The 19,891-nt window shown below is 42.5% G+C and overlaps 2 non-coding genes across 2 annotated transcripts; both read left to right on the forward strand.

Moving 5' to 3' along the window:
* Nucleotides 1-87: 87 nt before the first annotated feature.
* Nucleotides 88-169, forward strand: trnas-aga (transfer RNA serine (anticodon AGA)). The gene has a single exon. It is a non-coding gene; the product is annotated as a tRNA-Ser (tRNA).
* A 2,045-nt stretch (nt 170-2,214) lies between these two features.
* trnas-aga (transfer RNA serine (anticodon AGA)) lies at nt 2,215-2,296 on the forward strand. The gene has a single exon. It is a non-coding gene; the product is annotated as a tRNA-Ser (tRNA).
* Nucleotides 2,297-19,891: the final 17,595 nt, after the last annotated feature.

Genomic DNA, 19,891 nt, shown 5'->3' on the forward strand with positions numbered 1-19,891 from the left:
TGTGGAGCAGCGCGATGAGACAACGTCAGCTACAAATAAGTCCTTTCTGATTAGTTATTTCAAAATTTCAAAGCACAAACGTCATCAGTTGTCGTGGCCGAGTGGTTAAGGCGATGGACTAGAAATCCATTGGGGTCTCCCCGCGCAGGTTCGAATCCTGCCGACAACGATTCGCTTTTAGTCGAGAGGAGACCAGAGTCGACCTGCAGCACGCTGACCAATCACAGAGAGGCAAGAGAGAGAGGAAGAAAGCAGAATCGTCAGATGTTTCCAGGTAGAAACAGGTCAATCAGCTGTCCTGAAAAGCTTCCCTGAAGTCATAATACAGCAAAACTCAAAAATATTGTGGTGAAATGAAGTGAATGAATCCAAGAAAGCAATAATTTAATTAATAAATTAAAAGCTAAAACAAGCGGGAAAGTGAATAAATAGGGGAATTAACACAAAGGTAAATCTCCTCCCGTTTCCTGTCATCTTTTAGCTATCCTATCAGTAACAAATAATAATTATCAATTTACAGTGCATTCATATTTTGTTATGTTGCTGCCTTATGCTAAAATCTTTTCTTTTTTTTAATTCTCAATACTCAATACACCATAATGACTCAGTGGAAACAGATTTTTAGAAATGTGTGCAAAATTATTAAAAAGGAAAAAATGAAATATCACACTGACATCAGTATTCAAAGGTCTCAGCTGATGGTGCGTATCAGAGAAAAAACTAAGCCATGAGGTCGAAGGAACTGCCTGCAGAGCTCAGAGACAGGATTGTGTCGAGGCACAGATGTGGGAAAGGCTACAAAAAAAAAAAGGTCACTCTGGCTTAGCTCCAGAGGACAACCATCACTGCAACACTCCACTGATCTGGGCTTTATGGAAGAGTGGCCAGACAGAAACCTCTCCTCAGTGACAGTTCGCAAAAGAAAGCGTCTAAAGGACTCTCAGACTGTTAGAAACAAGACTCTCTGTTCTGATGAGACCATGATTGAACTGTTTGGCCTCAATTCTAAGCATCATGTCTGTAGAAACCAGGCACCGCTCATTGCCTGCCCAGTACCATCCCAACGGTGAAGCATGGTGGCGGCAGCATCATGCTTTGGTGGTGGTTTTCCAGCAGCAGGGACTGGCCGACTGGTCAGGGTTGAGGCAAAGCTGAACGGAGCAAAGTAAAGAGATATCCATAAAATGCAAACCTAGTCCAGAGCACTCAGGACCTCAGACCGGGCCCAAGATTCGCCTTCCAACAGGACAATGACCCTAAGTACACAGCCGAGAAAACAGAGGACAACTCTGTGAATGTCCTAGAGTGGCCCAGCCAGAGGCCTGACATGAACCCAATCTAACATCTCTGGAGAGATCTGAAAATGGCTGTCCAGATCCAACCTGACAGAGCTTGAGAGGATCTGCAGAGAAGAATGGCAGAAAATCCCCAAATCCAGGTGCCACACATGAGTGTGCAACCCGTGTGCAGAGGCCAGAGTTCAAGTCTGACCTGTGGCCCTTTGCTGCATGTCATCTCTAAGCCGTCCTATTGAAATACGGCCAAAAAAAATACTTTAGAAAAAAAAAAGGAAATCCCCAAATCCAGTTGTGCAAAGCTTGTTGCGTCATACCCAAGAAAACTCGATGCTGTAATCGCTGCCAAAGGTGCTTCAACTAAGTACTGATTAAAGGGTCTGAATACTGATTTCAATGTGATACTTCATTTTTTCCTTTTCAATAAATTTGCACTTTGTCATTATGGTGTATTGAGTATAAATTGAATGATATGCTAAAATCTAAATGATTTTAGCATAAGGCAGCAACACTGAATACTTTCTGAATGCACTCACATTTTACACATAAATAAATGTCTACATATACTTTTAGTAAATACTTTGTGTATTTATTTTGGCAGTTTCAGTCCTCCATACCAGCCTTCTTGAGTAAAAGGCCTGAAGACTCATCCAGCCACTGGTGCAGAAAGTCTACTACTAGTTAGAGTCAAGCAGTCACACAGAGGGAAAGTGTCAATCAGCTACATGCGTCCACCGCCACCAGATGGTGCTGCGTTCATAACAGCCCAGGTGAAACTCGAACATCACCACTGTACCACCGGCCTCAGAGATCAGTGAGGAGCGGGGTGATGAGAGACGACTGTTCCCTGTCAAAACCTCTCATTCAGCGACACTGTCAGCCGGGAGTAATATCCTTGCTCCCACATTCATCGCCATCAGTTGTCGTGGCCGAGTGGTTAAGGCGATGGACTAGAAATCCATTGGGGTCTCCCCGCGCAGGTTCGAATCCTGCCGACAACGATTCGCTTTTATTGATTTTTTTTTTTTAAATTTCATTTATTATTATTATATGATGCCACCACAACACCAATAGAAGTCAATATAGGAGTTAGATCTACATTTTTTTTCTGCACTCCTTTGGCCATGAACATAATTCCCTCCTTTAGCCTCGATGTTATACCTTTCCTTCTTCTTTTTTTAAAATTTTTTAAAAATTTTTTATTGTTTTTTCCTTGTTTTGTTTGTTTTTGTTAGTTTGTCTGTTTATGTAGGCCATTTTGCTTTGTCAAATCACATGCCGGGATGTGAAAATGATAAATGTAAATAAATTATGATGTAATGATTAATCCATATCAAAAATTGAAATTACTGTATCGTTCCATTGGTTGTTTCACATTACAGGCCCGGAAGAGAATCATAACACAATTAATATTCCCTATTCTTGACTACAGAACACCACGGAAGCAAATCTTCGTCCTCTCACCGTGCTTTATAACAGCCTCTGCAGATTTGTTCTGAGATGTCCTTACAGAACTCATCACTGTAATCTTTATGAATCTCTGAATTGGTTAACCCCAAAAGCCAGAAGATTTTTTCACTGGTCACTATTCATTTTTAAATGCATTCACTTTAATTTTCCTTCATACTTAAAACAATTTCTAATTCCTTACAGTAGTCAATACAACCTAAGACATAAAGAATTTGGTCGCCGTTCATTCCAGTTCAAACTCCTTGTTCTTGTTTCTGATTTTGTGTTTGTTCTTGTTTTTATTTATTCTCTTTTTTTCTTTTCTTTTATACTCATTACTCATTCATTTTCTCACTTATATTATTGTTGTATCTTATACATTTTTCATATAAACTGATATTCCTGTAACTTTCTTTTTCCCACTTGTAAGCACGGATACTACTAGTTTCTGGACTGCCTCCCAGGTCCGAACACATTCCTAACGAGATCAAAGAGTTTCAGACGAGGTCCGAACACGGTTCCGAACAAGTCCTAACAAAGGTCACGTGACGTAGGAGGGGGCGGGGTTATCTCTTTAGAATGTCGGCCATGTTTTTCACCGACACCGCATAATTACAGCCGAACACCAAACACGGAAAAAAGGTCGGAAAACTTGATTAATACTTATAAAAGCAACGCCATGTATAAGCCGAATGTTAAACCGTGTGACAAAACAATACACGATTTAATTTCCCGTCCCGTTAGCACGTAATTCAACTTGTATTTCAACTTTCTTGTTACGTAGCCGTTTTGCTAATGGAGATTCTGCCCGTAATGGCGGCGCTGTACATATACTAGCACTGTGTGGCGATGGTGGGGATATTGGTGATATGACAGAATCAGAAGACCAATAGTAACTTATTTCTTTGTTTATTTGCTGTATAAACGCTGCCGATTTCTCGGAAAAAGCCTTAAGATGTGAAAGAATTGTGCCAAGTGTCATTGTCCGTCAGTGGAATAGTAATTTATCGGCTATCTGTGGCGTTTTCTCCCCTCCGGTAATGGAGCCTGGTTATGTGTTTGAGCAGAGCAGACAGATGTGTCCAGGTGTTTTAAACATGCTTAATTGTGCCAAGTTTAATTTTTCGTCAGCGGAATATTATTTTTACATCTGTCTGTGTTGTATTAATAATAATGATAATAATAATAATAATAATCATTACTTTATTTATATAGCACCTTTTAAAACATACATTTACAAAGTGCTTCACAACAATAATAAAACAGTAATGCAAAACATGCCTTCATACATACATACATACATACATTATGTACCTACATTAACCTGTTTTTTATTTAATGTTTGCAGATGACTAAGACAGGGAAACCAGACACTTACTGGAAGGACATCTGTATTAAATATGCCCAGGGCCAATACCACTTCTCAACGGGCAAACGTCCAGGGGCCAAGAAACGGAAAAAGGCCCTGGAGAATATAGACGCTTCTCCCCTGCAGAGACACACAAAGGATCTGTTTGGGAGAAGCCTTCTGTGCTCCTGTGGGTTCCATAAGGTAGGTGAAATTATTTACTAAGTCCCGATGAGTCACTGTAACATGTGGATTTATTTATTGAACAATATATATCTGCACAATTCTGAAGAAAATTGTTAGTGTAGTGTGTCTTAGTTGGCCCTCTTTTTGTACTCCCCATCCCCCCCAGCCAGCAGACCTGTCATCAGCCGCTGGCTCCAGTAAGGCAGGAGAAGTTGAGATGGAGGCAGGGCGAGTCGGCACAGAGGTAGGGAGAGGAGACACGGAGGCAGGGCGAGTCTGAGTCGGCACAGAGGTAGGGAGAGGAGACAAGGAGAGGAGATACAGAGGCAGGAGCATCAGTGGCAGGACAGGGAGTGCAGTGCTACAAGTGCAACGAGCTTGTGGAGGGAGAAAAATTCTCTGAACACCTCTCTGACCACCATACAGAGGAGATGTGTGACACCTGTGGGGCCAAGGTGCAGGGTACTGTTGGTCTTCTAAACCACATCCAACTGGCTCACTATTCAGCATTCATCATGCCATCACCGCAGAAACCAACACCATCACCGCAAAGGCCAACACTACCACCACCGAAGCCATCGCCATCTCTGCTCCCTCCTTCAAGTAGCTCTGCCACGCCACACCACACTGCAACTCCACTTAAACCTTCTTCAATTCATTGGAAAGGTTTTCTTCCTGAACAGTTTCGTAAAGTAATCCAGGAAGCCGATCAGGTGTGGATTGCTAAGTGCCTCTATGAGCCTACAGGCCAGCTGAAACAAAAAAAATCAAGGCCTGCTGGTTTCACCCACCACTGGAGCCCAAACCATCTCCTCCTGAGCCTGGGTGGTACTACCGGCAGAGGATGTTCATCTGGGCACCAATGAGGATGTGGGGGATTCCACTTAAATGCCCACAGTGTTCCCGGAAAATGAACAGCTCCGGCATCTACAGGAAGGTCAGGGAAGTGATCGATGCGGATAGCCGCTATTATCTAGTGGGAGGGGACTATCAACGTTGCAGCAAGTGCTCTCAGCCGGTCTGCCCATGGAGCCAGGATATGCTCTCCCAGCTGGATGTGGCACACAGGAGCCTGTTCCCCGCTGTCCTCACAACACAGCTGGCTCTGGACAGAAAATGTATGTCTTTCCTGAAGCCGAGGACCAGTGGTAACAGTTCCTCCTACCTCCAGTCTGCAATAGAGGAAGCGCACAGCGAGGAGTGGGCACGTCAGACCATCTGCTACCTTTCAGACTGTGAGCGGCATATGAAGATGGCTACCTTCGTCCCCTCTGCAGCTGTCCATCTTCCTCCACCACCCTTCAGGCCCCTTCCACTTGCCCAATGGTTTGAGACGGTCCACTCCAACGACATCCTCAGCCATCTGGATGAGATGAAGGGAGTGATCACTTCTACCTATGGTAGAGTTCTAAAGATGGATTCAACAAAGAAGGTTAGGGTTTCAACAGTAAAAAATATAGAAAATAGAACATGTACAATTACAACAAAACAGGAAATGGGTTTACTTCTCAGTGGGGCAATGTCTTCAGCTTGTTTTTGAAAGTAGTGTTTGTTTTACAGATCACCAAGAAGCTGGCTGGTGGGATCGGGGACAGTGCTGCATGGATGACAAACATCGGCAACGAGTTTGGCCAGGTTCTGAACTCTGTTCTGACGACGGGTGAAGGTGCAGGGTTGGAAGAGTTGTGCCAAGGCATCGTCACTCGCTACAAGAATGCGGGCCAAGCTGAACCTGAGGTCATCTATGTCGATCTATGTGTTTATTTGTATTTTTGTTACGCTCCACTACTTCCTGAATTGAAGGCAGCTCCTTTATTTCCTGTCTTACAATATTGGACAGACTGATTAATCCAGGTGTGACTGAGTAGTCACAATGATCAGTCACACCTGGATTAATCAGTCTGTCCAATATTGTAAGACAGGAAATAAAGGAGCTGCCTTAAGTTCAGGAAGTAGTGGAGCTGTGCATAGAGTCCATTGGGCAGCGCCCGAGTTGGTGTAACCACACACAGGTGTTCTGGTCTATGTAATTATCAATGGTTGTTTTTCACAGGTGTGTCTTCTGTGGTTAAACTCTTTCACCCATGAAGGTCTGCAGTGCGCTTGGACAGCTTCCATTTTATGCGACGCTTTAACTGCATCCTCACTACAGAACACCACCCTCTGTATGGCATTTTTTGCCCGAAGCTTTCCTCCTGCATCTTTGAATGTGACCAGGAGGATGTGCAATGCCTGAAGGAGGCCAAGAGAGCGGAGTGGAAGAGCAGCCACAGCGGACATGCTCCCACTGAGGAACAACTCATGGCCACCATCAGCCCAGGGGAGCTGAAGAGGCACTGCAGAAGGAGGATACGTGGAGTGGAAGAGATTCGGAGCATGATTTCAGGGCTGCTGGAGTCAGTGTGGGAGCTGACGGACACCACAGGGCTGCTTCTGGTGAACCATGACAGCATGCGCCATGTTTGGGAGGTGCAGCAGAAGCACCTGGAGTGCCTCCAAGACCCTGCAGGTGTTAAACTGTACACAAAGGTGGGGACACTGCAGAAGGGCGGCAAAGAGCTGGACATCCTTAGGAGTGGTAGGGGGTCCTCCTCCCTGGAGTGTTTTCACCGACACCAGTGTGCTTTCATTCCAGGTACATTTGCATCAAGACACACTGTATTGTATGTCTTTTTTTTTTATGTTCTTTTCTATGTTATGACAGAGAATGTGTTGTAATTATTCAAAATAACACAATTACCACTGTCAGGTATTCATATGTATTCACTTTACAATAATGGTTGACTGAACAGAGTATTTTGTTTCTTAGGCTGGCGATGCAATGCAGTGCACATGCAAATGTACATGCTGGAGGGAGCATCAAGGTGGAACATGGGCCGGGCCAAGGAGGCAGTAGCTGTGGAGGGGGCCTCAACCCTCAGAACCTTCGATGTCCAATTGATGTCTCACCTCAACAACATGAGCCAGCAGGTCCTTGGTTGAGTGGTTAAGGCAATGGACTAGAAATCCATTGGGGTCTCCCCACGCAGGTTTGAATCCTGCTGACAACGATTCGTTTTTATTTATTTTTTTTAAATTGTATTTATTATTATTATTATTATTATTATATGATGCCACCACAACACCAATAGAAGTCAATATAGGAGTTAGATCTACATTTTCTTTTCTGCACTCCTTTGGCCATGAACAAAATTCTCTACTATTCCTTTTTTCCCTCCTTTAGCCTCGATGTTATACAGTTCCCTTTCCTTCTTTTTTTTTGTTTCTTGTTTTTGTTTTGTCTTGTTTTGTTTTGTTAGTTTGTCTGTTTATGTAGGCCACTTTGCTTTTCAAATCACATGCTGGGATGTGAAAATGATAAATGTGCTGCCTGCTTTTTGAATTCCCATGATATTTTGTTTGTTCCTACTGTTTTATGATTTAATGATTAATCCATATAGATAATTATAATTGTTTATCTATCATTATGGAGTGCAGGCAGCATGGTGAGTTTGTTAAAAAAAATGTTTTGTTTCGTTCTGTATTTGTAAATAAATAAATAGAAAAAAAATATATAAAAAAAAACGATTCGTTTTTAGTCGAGAGGATACCAGAGTTAAAGGAACTTGGGGCAGGATCTGTGAAATTATAAACATGCATTTTAAGATTTTTAATGCTAATGGGTGATGAAGCGTTCAAAACCAAAAAGAATGAGTCCACCCACGTATCTCTCCATTGCCTTGAACAGGCTGTGTGCTGCATAATGTACTGCAATTCGGGCTCGAATTTCCCGCGCAGTCCTGCGCACGTGACGTCAGATGACACTGAATGCGCGTCCTCGACCGGCTTTCGACTTGGATACAGGAAGTAAACAAACGCGGCGGACCCAAACTAGTGTTTGGGTAGTAATGGATTCTGCTACAGCCAGCAAACGACCCACCATCACACAAAGTCCACTAAAAAGTCATACTAAGAAGAAAACAAAGGTTTTATCAACGGCATGTCGTGAGTCGAAACAAAATTACGAGCAAAGCGGGCTGGCACCTGAATATACATCGGATACGTGTTGGACTCATGGAGGCAGCTTCAACTTGATTCGGGACTGAAAATAGATGCTGACTGGCTCATTTCCTAGTAACCAGGTAAGAAAACATTACAGGTCATGTTTAGAGCTTGATTTGAAAATCATATGAGATCACCGAGGACTCGAGTGACCTAACGTGCAAAGTAGCGTTAGCTGCAAACACGTAACTTAGTCCACCGCTGTGTAACACTGAATAGTTACAGACTGCGCATTTTCCACGGTCCTTTAGTCTGAAACCGAATAGTTAGAAATATGTCCCTTTATATATGGGACCGAGAGCCGGACCTGTTATCCGGGATGTGACGTTAGCAGCTGGCTGTAGCCACAGGCTAACGGTTTGTTTGTGTCTGTGTAGCAACATTAGCCGCTAACACACAGCAATCCCGTATCAGAGACGATCTCTCTGTCCCCCGATATGCCGTCTTTGCTTTCGCCCGTGCCTTTCAGACTGCATCAACCGTAACTGTAAATCGCTGCGCTTGTGTGTCGCTACACACAGTGAGCAGCTTCCCGGCTGCTTCATGTGTAGAGGATAAGACCAACGCAAAGGGGAAGCCTCCTGCGTCAGGTATCGACGCGAGTGGCACTTGACCAAGCTTTTTTTTTTTTTATAAACACTTTATTGAACAACTTTCAGTTACAGTCATAACATTGACTTGGAAAATACAAAACAAGTCTGGCATCTCACATTAAGGCACTTGAGTCAACGAATAGGGATGAGACGGCATCAGCTGCACTGCTGTGAAGAGTTCATGCGCGCTCCCACGCCGGCTCGGCTGATGGCTGCAGTTACCCTAACGGCCGCAGAGTCACTATTGAGTCTTATTTCTTGATCCTGCCCCAAGTCCCTTTAATTTGCATATCAAAAGTATTATCTGGGCTAATAGCTATATCTATTATCTATTATAATACATTAAAAAAATGTGCTTTGGCTCTGATGCTGCATGCAATCTGCAAAGTAACTAGTTACTAAAGTAATCAAATACAAGTAGTGAGTATAAAGTTAAATATGAGCCTCCAAAATGTAGGTAGTGTACAAATGTGGTAGGAGTATAACGAAGAAGAAAATGGAAATGTAAAGTGAGTAAAGTACCACAAAATTGGTCTTCAGAACCGTACTCGAGTAAATGTACTTAGTTACATTCATCACTAGAAGTAATTAAGTCACAGGAAAAACTATGTTTTCATTTAGGCCTCTTCTTGGTGTTGGTGTTTTGTTTTTTTTCCCTCAGGACCTCAGAAGAGAAGGAGTCTATTACATATGGAGGACCAAAACTGCCAAAATCAAAAATCAATCGATAAATAAATACGCATTAAATGCACCAAAATAATATAATAACAAAAATAATTCCCTAATTTATTTATGTTCCCATTTGTTTTAGCAATTTATTCATTAAATTAATTATTTTATTTATTTATTTGTTTGTTTACACATTTACTTATTTGTTTATTATCTTGAAAAATCCAAACAATCACAAATAAATGCAGCACTAAATGCTAAATAAATACATTTTAGAATGAATAAATTACTACATAAAATGAAAAATTAGATGAGAAAGTAAATAAATAATTAATATAATTAATATAAATGTAAATAAATACAGAAAGAAATTCAAACAGAAATATGAAGTGATGTCATATTTAATATTTTATACATTAATTTATGCCTACATTTATTTATAATATTTTTGGCCTATAATTTAACAATTGAGCCTTTAATGAATGAATGAATTAATTTATGTTTGATATTGGCGGATTCAATCGCAGTTTCAACTGGAATATGACCTCTTTTACTAAAACAATGAATTTCTTCATTTTTATTCAACCAGCTTAACGAACACCACCTACGAGCCACAGAATAAGTTAATCCATGTATTTATGTTTAGCCTTGAGCAAGGACAACGTGCACATTCCTCCCGTGTTCCACATGATTTAATGTTTTTCAAAACATGAAAGTCACATTGCTATTAGGAGCACCACAAGACTTTTCTAATAAGGGAAAAGATCATAGTTCATATATGAGGTTCTCATGTGGAACTGGGGTCACTCACGGGTCATTCTGGCAGACTTGAAATATGTTCCCAGCCTGTTTTTAATGGACCGGTAGGCCTACAGCACCGGCGTGTGTTTGTTTGTCTGAAGGGCAGATCCTCCGTCTTTTATTAACTTCAAACACGTATAAATGTCAGCCCGCCTTTGCCAAGTTTAACCCAGTAACTTCAGGCAATGATGTATCGATGATTGAGTGATTATGCCGGCATAAACACAAAAGCCTGAGTGCGATGAATCTCATTTTAAAAAAGCAGCACCGAGAGCTCCTCTTTTCTCCTTCACCTGCAGCAACAGTCTTGTACTAGACCTCCTCAAACATATTAGGAGGAGTCTGTGAAATCCCCAATGGAGAGGATGATGCAGAGAAAAACACCTACAACAGAATGCTGTTTGTCTATTTCAGCTCAGCATTCATCACAATCACACCCATGAAGCTGATTGGAAAACCTCACTCTGGGCTTGAGTACAACACTCTGCACCTGCATATTGGACTTCCTCACAAACAGACTCCAGACAGTTCAGATTGGCCGTCAAGCCTCCTCCACTTTGGCGCTCATCACCGGAGCCCCCTACCGGCCTGTGTGCTCAGCCTCCTGTTTACATTGTACATCCATGACTGCACTCCCAGACATCAACTCTCTTGTCAAGTATGTGGACAACACCACCATCATCGGTCGCATTACAAAGGAAATCAGGAAAACAACAATCTTGCAGAGTGGTGCACAAAGAACAATCTACTGCTGCAAACGTTGAGCAATAAACGTTTACCAATGTGAAAAAACGTTTCTTTTTAGGACTTATTTCCTCCACCAAGGAGGTTATGTTTTTCTTAAATTACTAATTTGTGCTCTCAATTTACTGTTGATGCTCTTAATGTTGTTTCTGGTGTGAGACAGACATTTTCAAGCTGTCTCTCATCATGTTTTTTGCGCATAGCGCATCATGATCACTGGTCACTGAGCTGATGCTGATCCTGGGCCTCCATGTGGGAAATTGCCACCTGTTGTTTACACTGACAGGCAGAGTTCCCGTCATTGGTCAGAGAGGACGCAGTGTTGATGGCTGACATGATTTGCCCTTTAAAATATATAAATTATTTTTACAAAGTTATGCAAAGTTCCTTGGATAGTGGAGTTTTCTTTTTACTTTGTGCCGATCACTCACGTGCTGCTGGACACAAAAAGACACTTTGCAGTAGGACAAACGCATGGATATTATTTCACATACAATCAGTAACTGTGTCCCTACTTGTCTGGCTATGATATTCAGGCATCATGTAACTCGTTCATGACCTGACCCGACATCCAGATATCTGATGTCACACTCTGTCAGGCTACAATATGACCTGATATAATTCAAATTCATGTTTTTTCGGGGGTGATGCAGCAGAACTCGTTCAGCGTCTGGACTTATTACACTCATTCTGTTACATGTCTCTTCATGTCACTGTGTATGGGAAACACACACTTCATGTAGCTTTCTCTTCTGCACGTCGGCGAGCACTGAACCTCAGTTCACGGTATTAACACACGTTTTGATATTTGACTGTACGCTCTGTTGGAACAGCTGTCACGATTAAAACGTCTCCAACAGGACTGGACACGCAACTCCCCATCGTGTAATTGGTTTTCATTTATGACTGTCATATCTGATTTCATGCATGTCAGGCTACAACATCAACTCATCTAATATACTGTATAGTTATCTTAAGTTGTATTTGCCAATTGACCAAACATTGTAGTGATTTCTAAGGCAAAGTACTGTTTCAGAATGATATATCATCTATGTCAGGTTCATGATGATAAATGATCTCAGGTGAACATTTGAGTCAGCGATGTTTCATTCGACTCAATAAAAGTCGCGTTTCTTCTATGATTGGTCTGAAATTTGCACAGTTAACTTGATTAATCTCTCAATATTTCTGAAGTCAATCTTTTAGGTGTCCCTTGTGTGTGTTTTCAACCATTTCAGACGGTTACAGCTCAGTGAAAAGTGGTATCTTCTTACTAACGCATACTGTAAATATAATAATTTTGATAAACTCAAATATCAGATTCAACCTCCCTACACACACCACCACCCTAACAATTGCACGATGTCCCTTCTAAATTATAAATAGCAATCAAGTCGCTGCTGCTGTGCCGCATGCATCGACATGCCCATTCTTAATTTCATGTATTGTTCCCGCTGCTGTGCGAAGCCTCCAGGTATTTAATAATTAATAATTGAGACATTGGTCGGTGACATGCGAACGTAGAGGTCTGTGTGTTTGTTTGCATGCCTCCACTAACTTCTTTATAGAGTTTGAAGATGGAACGTAGGGGAAAAAAAGAAAGTCCTACGTTTAGATGTTTTGTGTGCGGAGGCAGCAGTCAACCTTTACTGCTACTGTATAGTTTACATTAAGGAGTGGCTTTGTGTGGCGAGAGAGCGAGACACGGCCTGATAGCAGCTGTCTCATGCCAAAAACAATACTAGGCACAAATTAGTAATTCAAGAGCATTAATTATTAACCCGTGAGCACGATTTAGTCATTTGAGAAGCACGGATACGTTTTTGTTTTTCTCAATGACACCCCCCGTGCTTCATACCCTGCAGTTCATCCCCTTGGCACACACCTCTTTTTGTGTATACTCGTCTGTGTGTCTGCTCAGTACCCAGCAGACCCAGTCAGTGTAATCCTGTGAGTTTCCTGTCTTCTCCTGCTCGTTTCGGCTCAAATCCAGTGGGCCCGAGGCCAGGGAGGAGTGGGAAGGACACTTCTGTGAATGTCTGAGTATCTGCTCTCATCTGAGGTCGAAGAATGTGGTGAATGCTATCATTAATGGACAGAGAGTTCATCCCACAGTGGACTTTGCTGTGCGTACTTCAGAGGAAAGTTTGAACGACACGTGACACACAGAGGGAAGTTGCTTTAAAAAAAGTTAAGCGTAGTCGGCTGCCAAAAGCAAAGAAATCCCACTTTGCTTCCAGAAATAAAAGGAAGGCTTCTGCCATCTGTGGTTGTACCATTTGCTGCTACTACTTGGGATTTGCATGATCAAGTTCAAACAGAGTTTGTACAAGTAACAGCTTGCGAGGGGTGCCTGGTGGAGGAACATACTGTACCAGTGTTAAAGCTTAGATCCAACTTCAAATTGAATGTTAGTCTTTTAAGAAATTCAATGTTGACATGAAACTGCTGCCAACAGTTCAGTCTGACATTACTGTCATTTTACAGTGTCCCTGCTGCCTCAAGTTCAAGGGTCTACCTGCAGACCTCATCTGGGGACTCAAAAGTACCGCCACAGAAGTATCAAGGCAATACATGTTATTAGTAAGATAGACAGAAAGTTTGATGTTAGTCAGCTAATGTGCTGTTAAAGATTAGCCTGTTGTATCTTCTGAAATTATGTTTGTTTCCACAGTTTGGTACCGTTACCTTCTAAAAACAGTGAGGATGTCCGCCTGTCCAGCCCAGAGACACTCTGGCAGCGAAGAGCAGTTTCAGAAGACATGTGACCCCGAGCAGCCTGGGAAGGAGGCTCGAAGTGGTCGGTGTGTTTACTAGGAGAACTACAGCTCATAAACCGCCACAACAAAAAACAAAAAATTCGCAGGGCAGCCCAGTCACCGGGATATAATGTTAGCAGTAAACGTTTCTGCAAACTACGTGTGTCGAAGTTAGAACGTGTCATGGACATAGAAAAAGAGAAATACCATAGCTACACTATGAGTTGACAGTTTAAGTCAAGCGTAGATAATAACAGAGGGATCCAGTATAACATGTTTTAAAATGCATCTTTCCTTTCTGTTAAAAAGACAGACAGTGCATCCGTCCAATCAGCAACGATCCTTGTCGGCAGAACGTACAGTACCTACGTTTTCTGTAAGCCATTAATGTCAATGTGATTTCTTATTTGTTGTTGTGTTTTTCTACTTGCTGTTGTGATTTGCACTTCAGGGCCACCATACAACTGTATGTGTTGTGAATGTCTACCCCTTGTCATGATCTAATGTACGAGTGAAAGTGTGGCCATACAATGATGATCCCTGCGATCAATCTCAGATGGGTTGGGTTTGTACAAATACACTTAAACTAATCTGTTTTCATCACGACAGCCAGTTCACACAGATGTAATTCCCTGCACACATTCCCAACCCAACACTGAGCAGATAAGCACTTAGCTTTGGAATCTGACACTTATCTTTGAAATGCATAGCTCCTCATGTCGCTCCTTACCATTTAGGAAAGCATGTTTGAACATGCCGTCTTATTTTCCAGGGCATTGGAAAATGGAAAATGTCGAATACTGAATAATCATTTTTCTCTCTGTCGGTGGTGTGGAGAGAAACACCTGTGATGAATGAAATAACAGCAAAGTCAAACCATTTTTGCTCGGAGGCACGCGGCTGCCTTTCAGGAATCCGCACTTTGAGAACCTTCAGGCTGAATGAACGGCCACGAGAGCCCTCGCATCGATTTAACAATCAACAAACTGCACCTCAACTCCGTCGCCAGGGAAGGCTTGGCAAATTGGTCTGAAAATTGATGGTGTTGGACACATCAACATACACACTCACATGAACAAACAAACATACCTCACATTTTGAAGGTGTGTAAAGCTCAACACCTTGAAAATTGGTCCATTAGCCTCACAATTGATAGCATCAAAGAAATGACATACCGCAGAAAACACATACGCACTCCTGTGGTAACGTACAAGGCCACCTTTAAGTGAGCGTGTGTTAGACACACGCTGGGCTGTGAAAAAGGGTCATTTAAAGATTCATCGCCATCTGTTTTGGTCCCAGCACGCCATTTTCCCCTCTGTGGGGGCCTTTGATTTAGCGACAAAAGGGTACCGTTGCTTCCTTTTTTCCCACTGCGCCACCAGACATCCAGTCTGAGCCGGTTATAGAAAATGAAACACTGCCGGGCATCCATCATATCATCACAGGTATGACCACCTGTGTGGGACTGTTGATGGTAATCACAGTCATTAGGGGTCCCATTTAAACACTGATCAGTGAACCTGTTTGTTGTCCCTTTGCAGATATCACATAACCAGGAGCGAACAAAACTGACTGAAATATGAGGAAGCAGGTGGATGAATGGTTCTGAGGTCTGACCTTTGTTTAAAGGAAAAGTTCACCCAAAAATGAGAATTCAAGCATTATCTACTCACTCCCATGCCGATGGAAAGTCGGGTGAAGATCTGTAGTCCAGCAAAACAGCGTTGCAGCATTCTCCTAAACAGGTGAAGTAGATAGGGACTTGTTTTTAAACATAAAGAACAAAACGTGGAAATCTCTTGAGCTTGTGTTAATAACAGACCTTATTTTATGCATTTAACCAAAAACCCATTAAAAACACTCACCGACTTCGAGATGAGGGAACAGCAAGTGCAAAAATGCAAACTTATTTTCCGCGTCTTAAGACTAATCCCTGCAGCACTCTATTGCACATCATTGCCTCTGCTACTTCTCATTTAGCAAGATAGCTGTTACGACCCCGAAAGAAAGCTTGTGGCCCAGAGAGGTCCAGCATAATTACACAAGTCAAGGAGGTCCAAAATAGAAGAATTTTTTTTCAACAGACAGAACATGACCATCAATCAAAAGTTAAACTTAACTAACTCTCCCCAACTAACTACAAACTGATGGGCCGGCAAAAAAGAACAAAAAAAGGGAAGCCACCTCGGTCCAACCCTTACAGGGCCGTCGAAACCGGGCTCGTCCCTCTACCCTACCCAAACATTCCCCAAACTAAACCCTACAACAGAAATAGCGCCACAAAACTGAACCACCGGACCCAGCAGAAAAGGCAAAAGAACAAACGATCAAAGCTACATGTGGCCAGTCTGAGCTGCTGCTGCTACTGCTACTGCTACTACTACTACTACTACTACTACTACTACTGCTGCTGCTGCTGCTGCTGCTGCTGCTGCTGTCAGGCCAGGAGTGGGAAAGAGAAAGACTTGAGTCCCCTCCCCCTCTTTATTGACTCCTCAATCAGTCTGAGCAGGCTCACCTGGAGAGAGGGAGAAAACAACAGACCATGAGTAAGTGACATCAGGGCATCACATGATCAAGTAGTGCTTCATTTTTCATCATATTTATATATTCTTGGAGGCGGGGAATGTACAAAAGACAGATCCAATAATGACCTTATCCCTGAGGTCTTCTAGTGTGGCAGCCCAGTTGCCAGAAATAAACGTAGGCAGTTAACACTTGTAAACATTTGTAAGTGTCACATGTACTATACTGAGATTTGAGCAACTCGTGTCATATCATGTTCACAGTACATGTTTATGACCTGACTCTCATGTCGGGTGGTGGCGTTACAGGCAAGAAGGCTGCAGAGCCAGTGACCGTAGTTTGAGACTGCTTTTTTTAACATGTGTAAACGTGCCTCCACTGGATATTTTTAAGTTGACCTTAAGTGATCATTTCCAGCCATGTTTGAGTCGAAAAAACAAAAACTGATATTTTTAAGTCAGGACATCTCCAGCAGTGTTTGCGGTGACAAAAGCAGGCATTTTAAGCCAAAACGTAATATTTTCCGAACCCTCACCAAGCGGCTTTCGTGCCTGAACCTAACCAGAGTATGAGCACAGTGCTGTCACAACAGAAAATTGAACGTTTGTGCATCTTATCTTGTTTTATTTGTCGATGAGCTTTCTATATTCATATTCTCGTCTTCATTTTTGCTCTGTGAAGCATTTTGCAACAGTTGATTTGAAGTTCTTCACATGGTAAGTTCATTATTAGTACTATTAGTATTGCTCTTTAGGTTTGCACTTTACCCCAGGACCTACGTATGTGCCGACATAGTGTGTACTACTGTAAACTGAGCATTAAACAACCTGTAAACAGACATACGGTATCAAAGCAACTGTGAGTAAAATATGCAGACGGTACACTTCCACTGAGAGCATTTCCTCCTCGAGCTTATTGCATAATGTCTGTGTGTGAGAGAGAAGCAGTCATTACAGTCCACACGAAGTCTGCCTCAAGGTGTTTCAGTTGCATTCTTGTATCCTCAGTAAGCGGGGCACTCAGACAATCATGTGGCCTTGAATCACACAGAGGAGGATCCGGATCGTGTCACCACAGCAATGACAAGGACTGTAGAGTATGCAAAGGTGAAATGAATATAGGGAAATAAGATTGAGGAAACTATTTTCTGCAGGTGATTTAGCGTGGATTATCCTTCTCTGCCTTTTTGTGTGTAAAAATGCATTGTGTGAGTTGGAGCTTCAGGTAAAAGGAAGGAAAAAAAAAACAAGAACTCGTTCATCAACCATTTGTGGAAAATCCACCCAGGTAATTTGCCAACAGCCAACGGTCACAGCGTTACCACACCCCCTGCTGAAGGTTTTCGAAGCAATCACGGTTTCCCAGGATACAAAGCTCGTTCACACAAGGATGCGACGTGCAGCGGCATGTTTGTCGAAATGATGGAATATGATGATTGCTGTTTCTGCTCCAGTAGCTTCAGTCACTTCACTTCTTTATAGAGAATTTCGACAGTAGAATATCTGATCATGCACATTTTCTAAATCAAAATAGGGACATTTCAACCTCAAGCTGGGTGCAAGAGGCCAAAATAAGAGGAAAGAACATAACTGAAGAAGGCGAGTCTTAATCACCTCTTGCAAAAAATTTAAAGGCATGAATTATGATTGGAAATGTACACACACGAAACTGTTAGCATTAAGCCATGCACTTGCATTGCACGACCTCCAGAGGGCAATTTCTCCAAGCTAACATGTACAGATGTCCATCCACCAGCTCATCCTCCATCAGCTCGAGCGCATGACATAATTGTTTTTGCAGTATATTCCATTATATGTGACTGTAGGAAGGTTAACAGCAAAAAAGATCCCTTAAATAAATAGAAAGTGTAGTCAGAGAATCGGCAAGGGAAAGACCTTCCTTTACACAACACTGGGAATGTGTGAAACATGCACCAGGACACTGGGAAAAACTGGAGGAAGTCAGGAAAGCAGATGATACGTTACACAGAGAGGAAGAAAAAGGGGAAAGGGAGGGATGGAGAAAAGGGGGAGCTGAGGAAAGAAAAGGAAAGGAAAGGAGGGGGGACGATCGGAATAATGACAGGATGGGAGCGCCATTCCCCTCTGCTCCATCTCGGGGGCGAAAGTGGGAAAAGTCAGAGTTCGAGAGGTAGGAACGGGAGGTCACACTTTCATGTTGACAAAAGTGGTGTGTCTCCATGGAGAGGCAGTGACAGACAGAGACGGGTCAGAAACACTGGGGGTTTGTGTCAGAGGAGGAAGGAAATTTGTTGCGTCTAGCACTTCCACTCTACTCTGACAGCTTTGAAGCTTGTCGAGCGAGTAACCTCTAGGAGAGGTGTTAGTCTTGGATGTTGACATGGGAGAATCTGTCAAGAGCACTTCTGACTACATGCACTGCTGGTGGAAAAGATTGAGCTGTAACAGAAAAATGGTGAACTACGACTATCAAGCCACCACAGGTAGCAGTAGTCTCTTTTTAAAGGAATAGTTTGACATTTTGAGGAATGAACTATTTTGCTTTCTTGTTATAGTTATGGTAGGTGTCCATAGATACATCATTTCCATGCTTCCCATTTATTGTTAATGTAAGCAGCTGTGCAGTGAAGGGACGGGGTATCACGTTGGCCACTCCTCATTTGAATAAAGTTGAGGTCTAGGCTACGTTATACAAATCAGGGGCGTCCAGCACCACTCGCCACCTCTGGACACTCTCAAAAACCTTTGAAACGAGCTGTTGTCAATATAAAATGAAGACAGGTTCAGTAAACCCCATGGCTTCTTCTTGCCTTTAATGTTTCACAGAAACACCTTTCAATAAACTACTTAAACAGCCAATCGACAACTTTGTTGTTTTAACTTATGTCTAACTTAGTCTGTCATTGCGCGACCAAAACAGGAAGAGGCATCGTTTTCCCTGATCACTATCCCCAGGTAACGATGGAACAACTGGAATATCTGTGGAAATATTTGAAGAAATATGTGTGGAAAAAGTGATAGTAACCGAGGTAGAACAAGCCTGAACTTGAATGAGAGTCCCGGTGTTGCATCAAAGTTGGTTCCCCCATTGATATGTGTGGTTCCCCTTACCATCGGTACTCAAGCTGGTTCGATAGCTGCTTTCTTTCCACTAGATCAGTAATTAACAGAACCTGCCTACTTATTAATACAACCGGGTGTTTTACTCCACCTTTTCATCGAACTGAGATCAGGGTTTCGAGGTCAAATTGGGATTCTTGCGGTTGTATTTTTGCTTTGGACAGTAGCCAGGCTGCTAACACTGCCCATGTGACAGCGGCACCAACAGTACTACCACAGGTGAACACTGGCGGGTAAAACTGAAAAACTGTCTTTTTCAGCATTTATTAGGAAGAGATAGATTCCAAACCAGCCGCCATGTTGGTCCGCTTTGAAATCCAGGAGCACACATCCCATGAGTGAAAGCGTTGGTCCCATCAGGTGCAGCCAGGAAGCG

Source organism: Pagrus major, chromosome 9 (assembly GCF_040436345.1).
Source record: "Pagrus major chromosome 9, Pma_NU_1.0".
Taxonomy (NCBI): domain Eukaryota; kingdom Metazoa; phylum Chordata; class Actinopteri; order Spariformes; family Sparidae; genus Pagrus; species Pagrus major.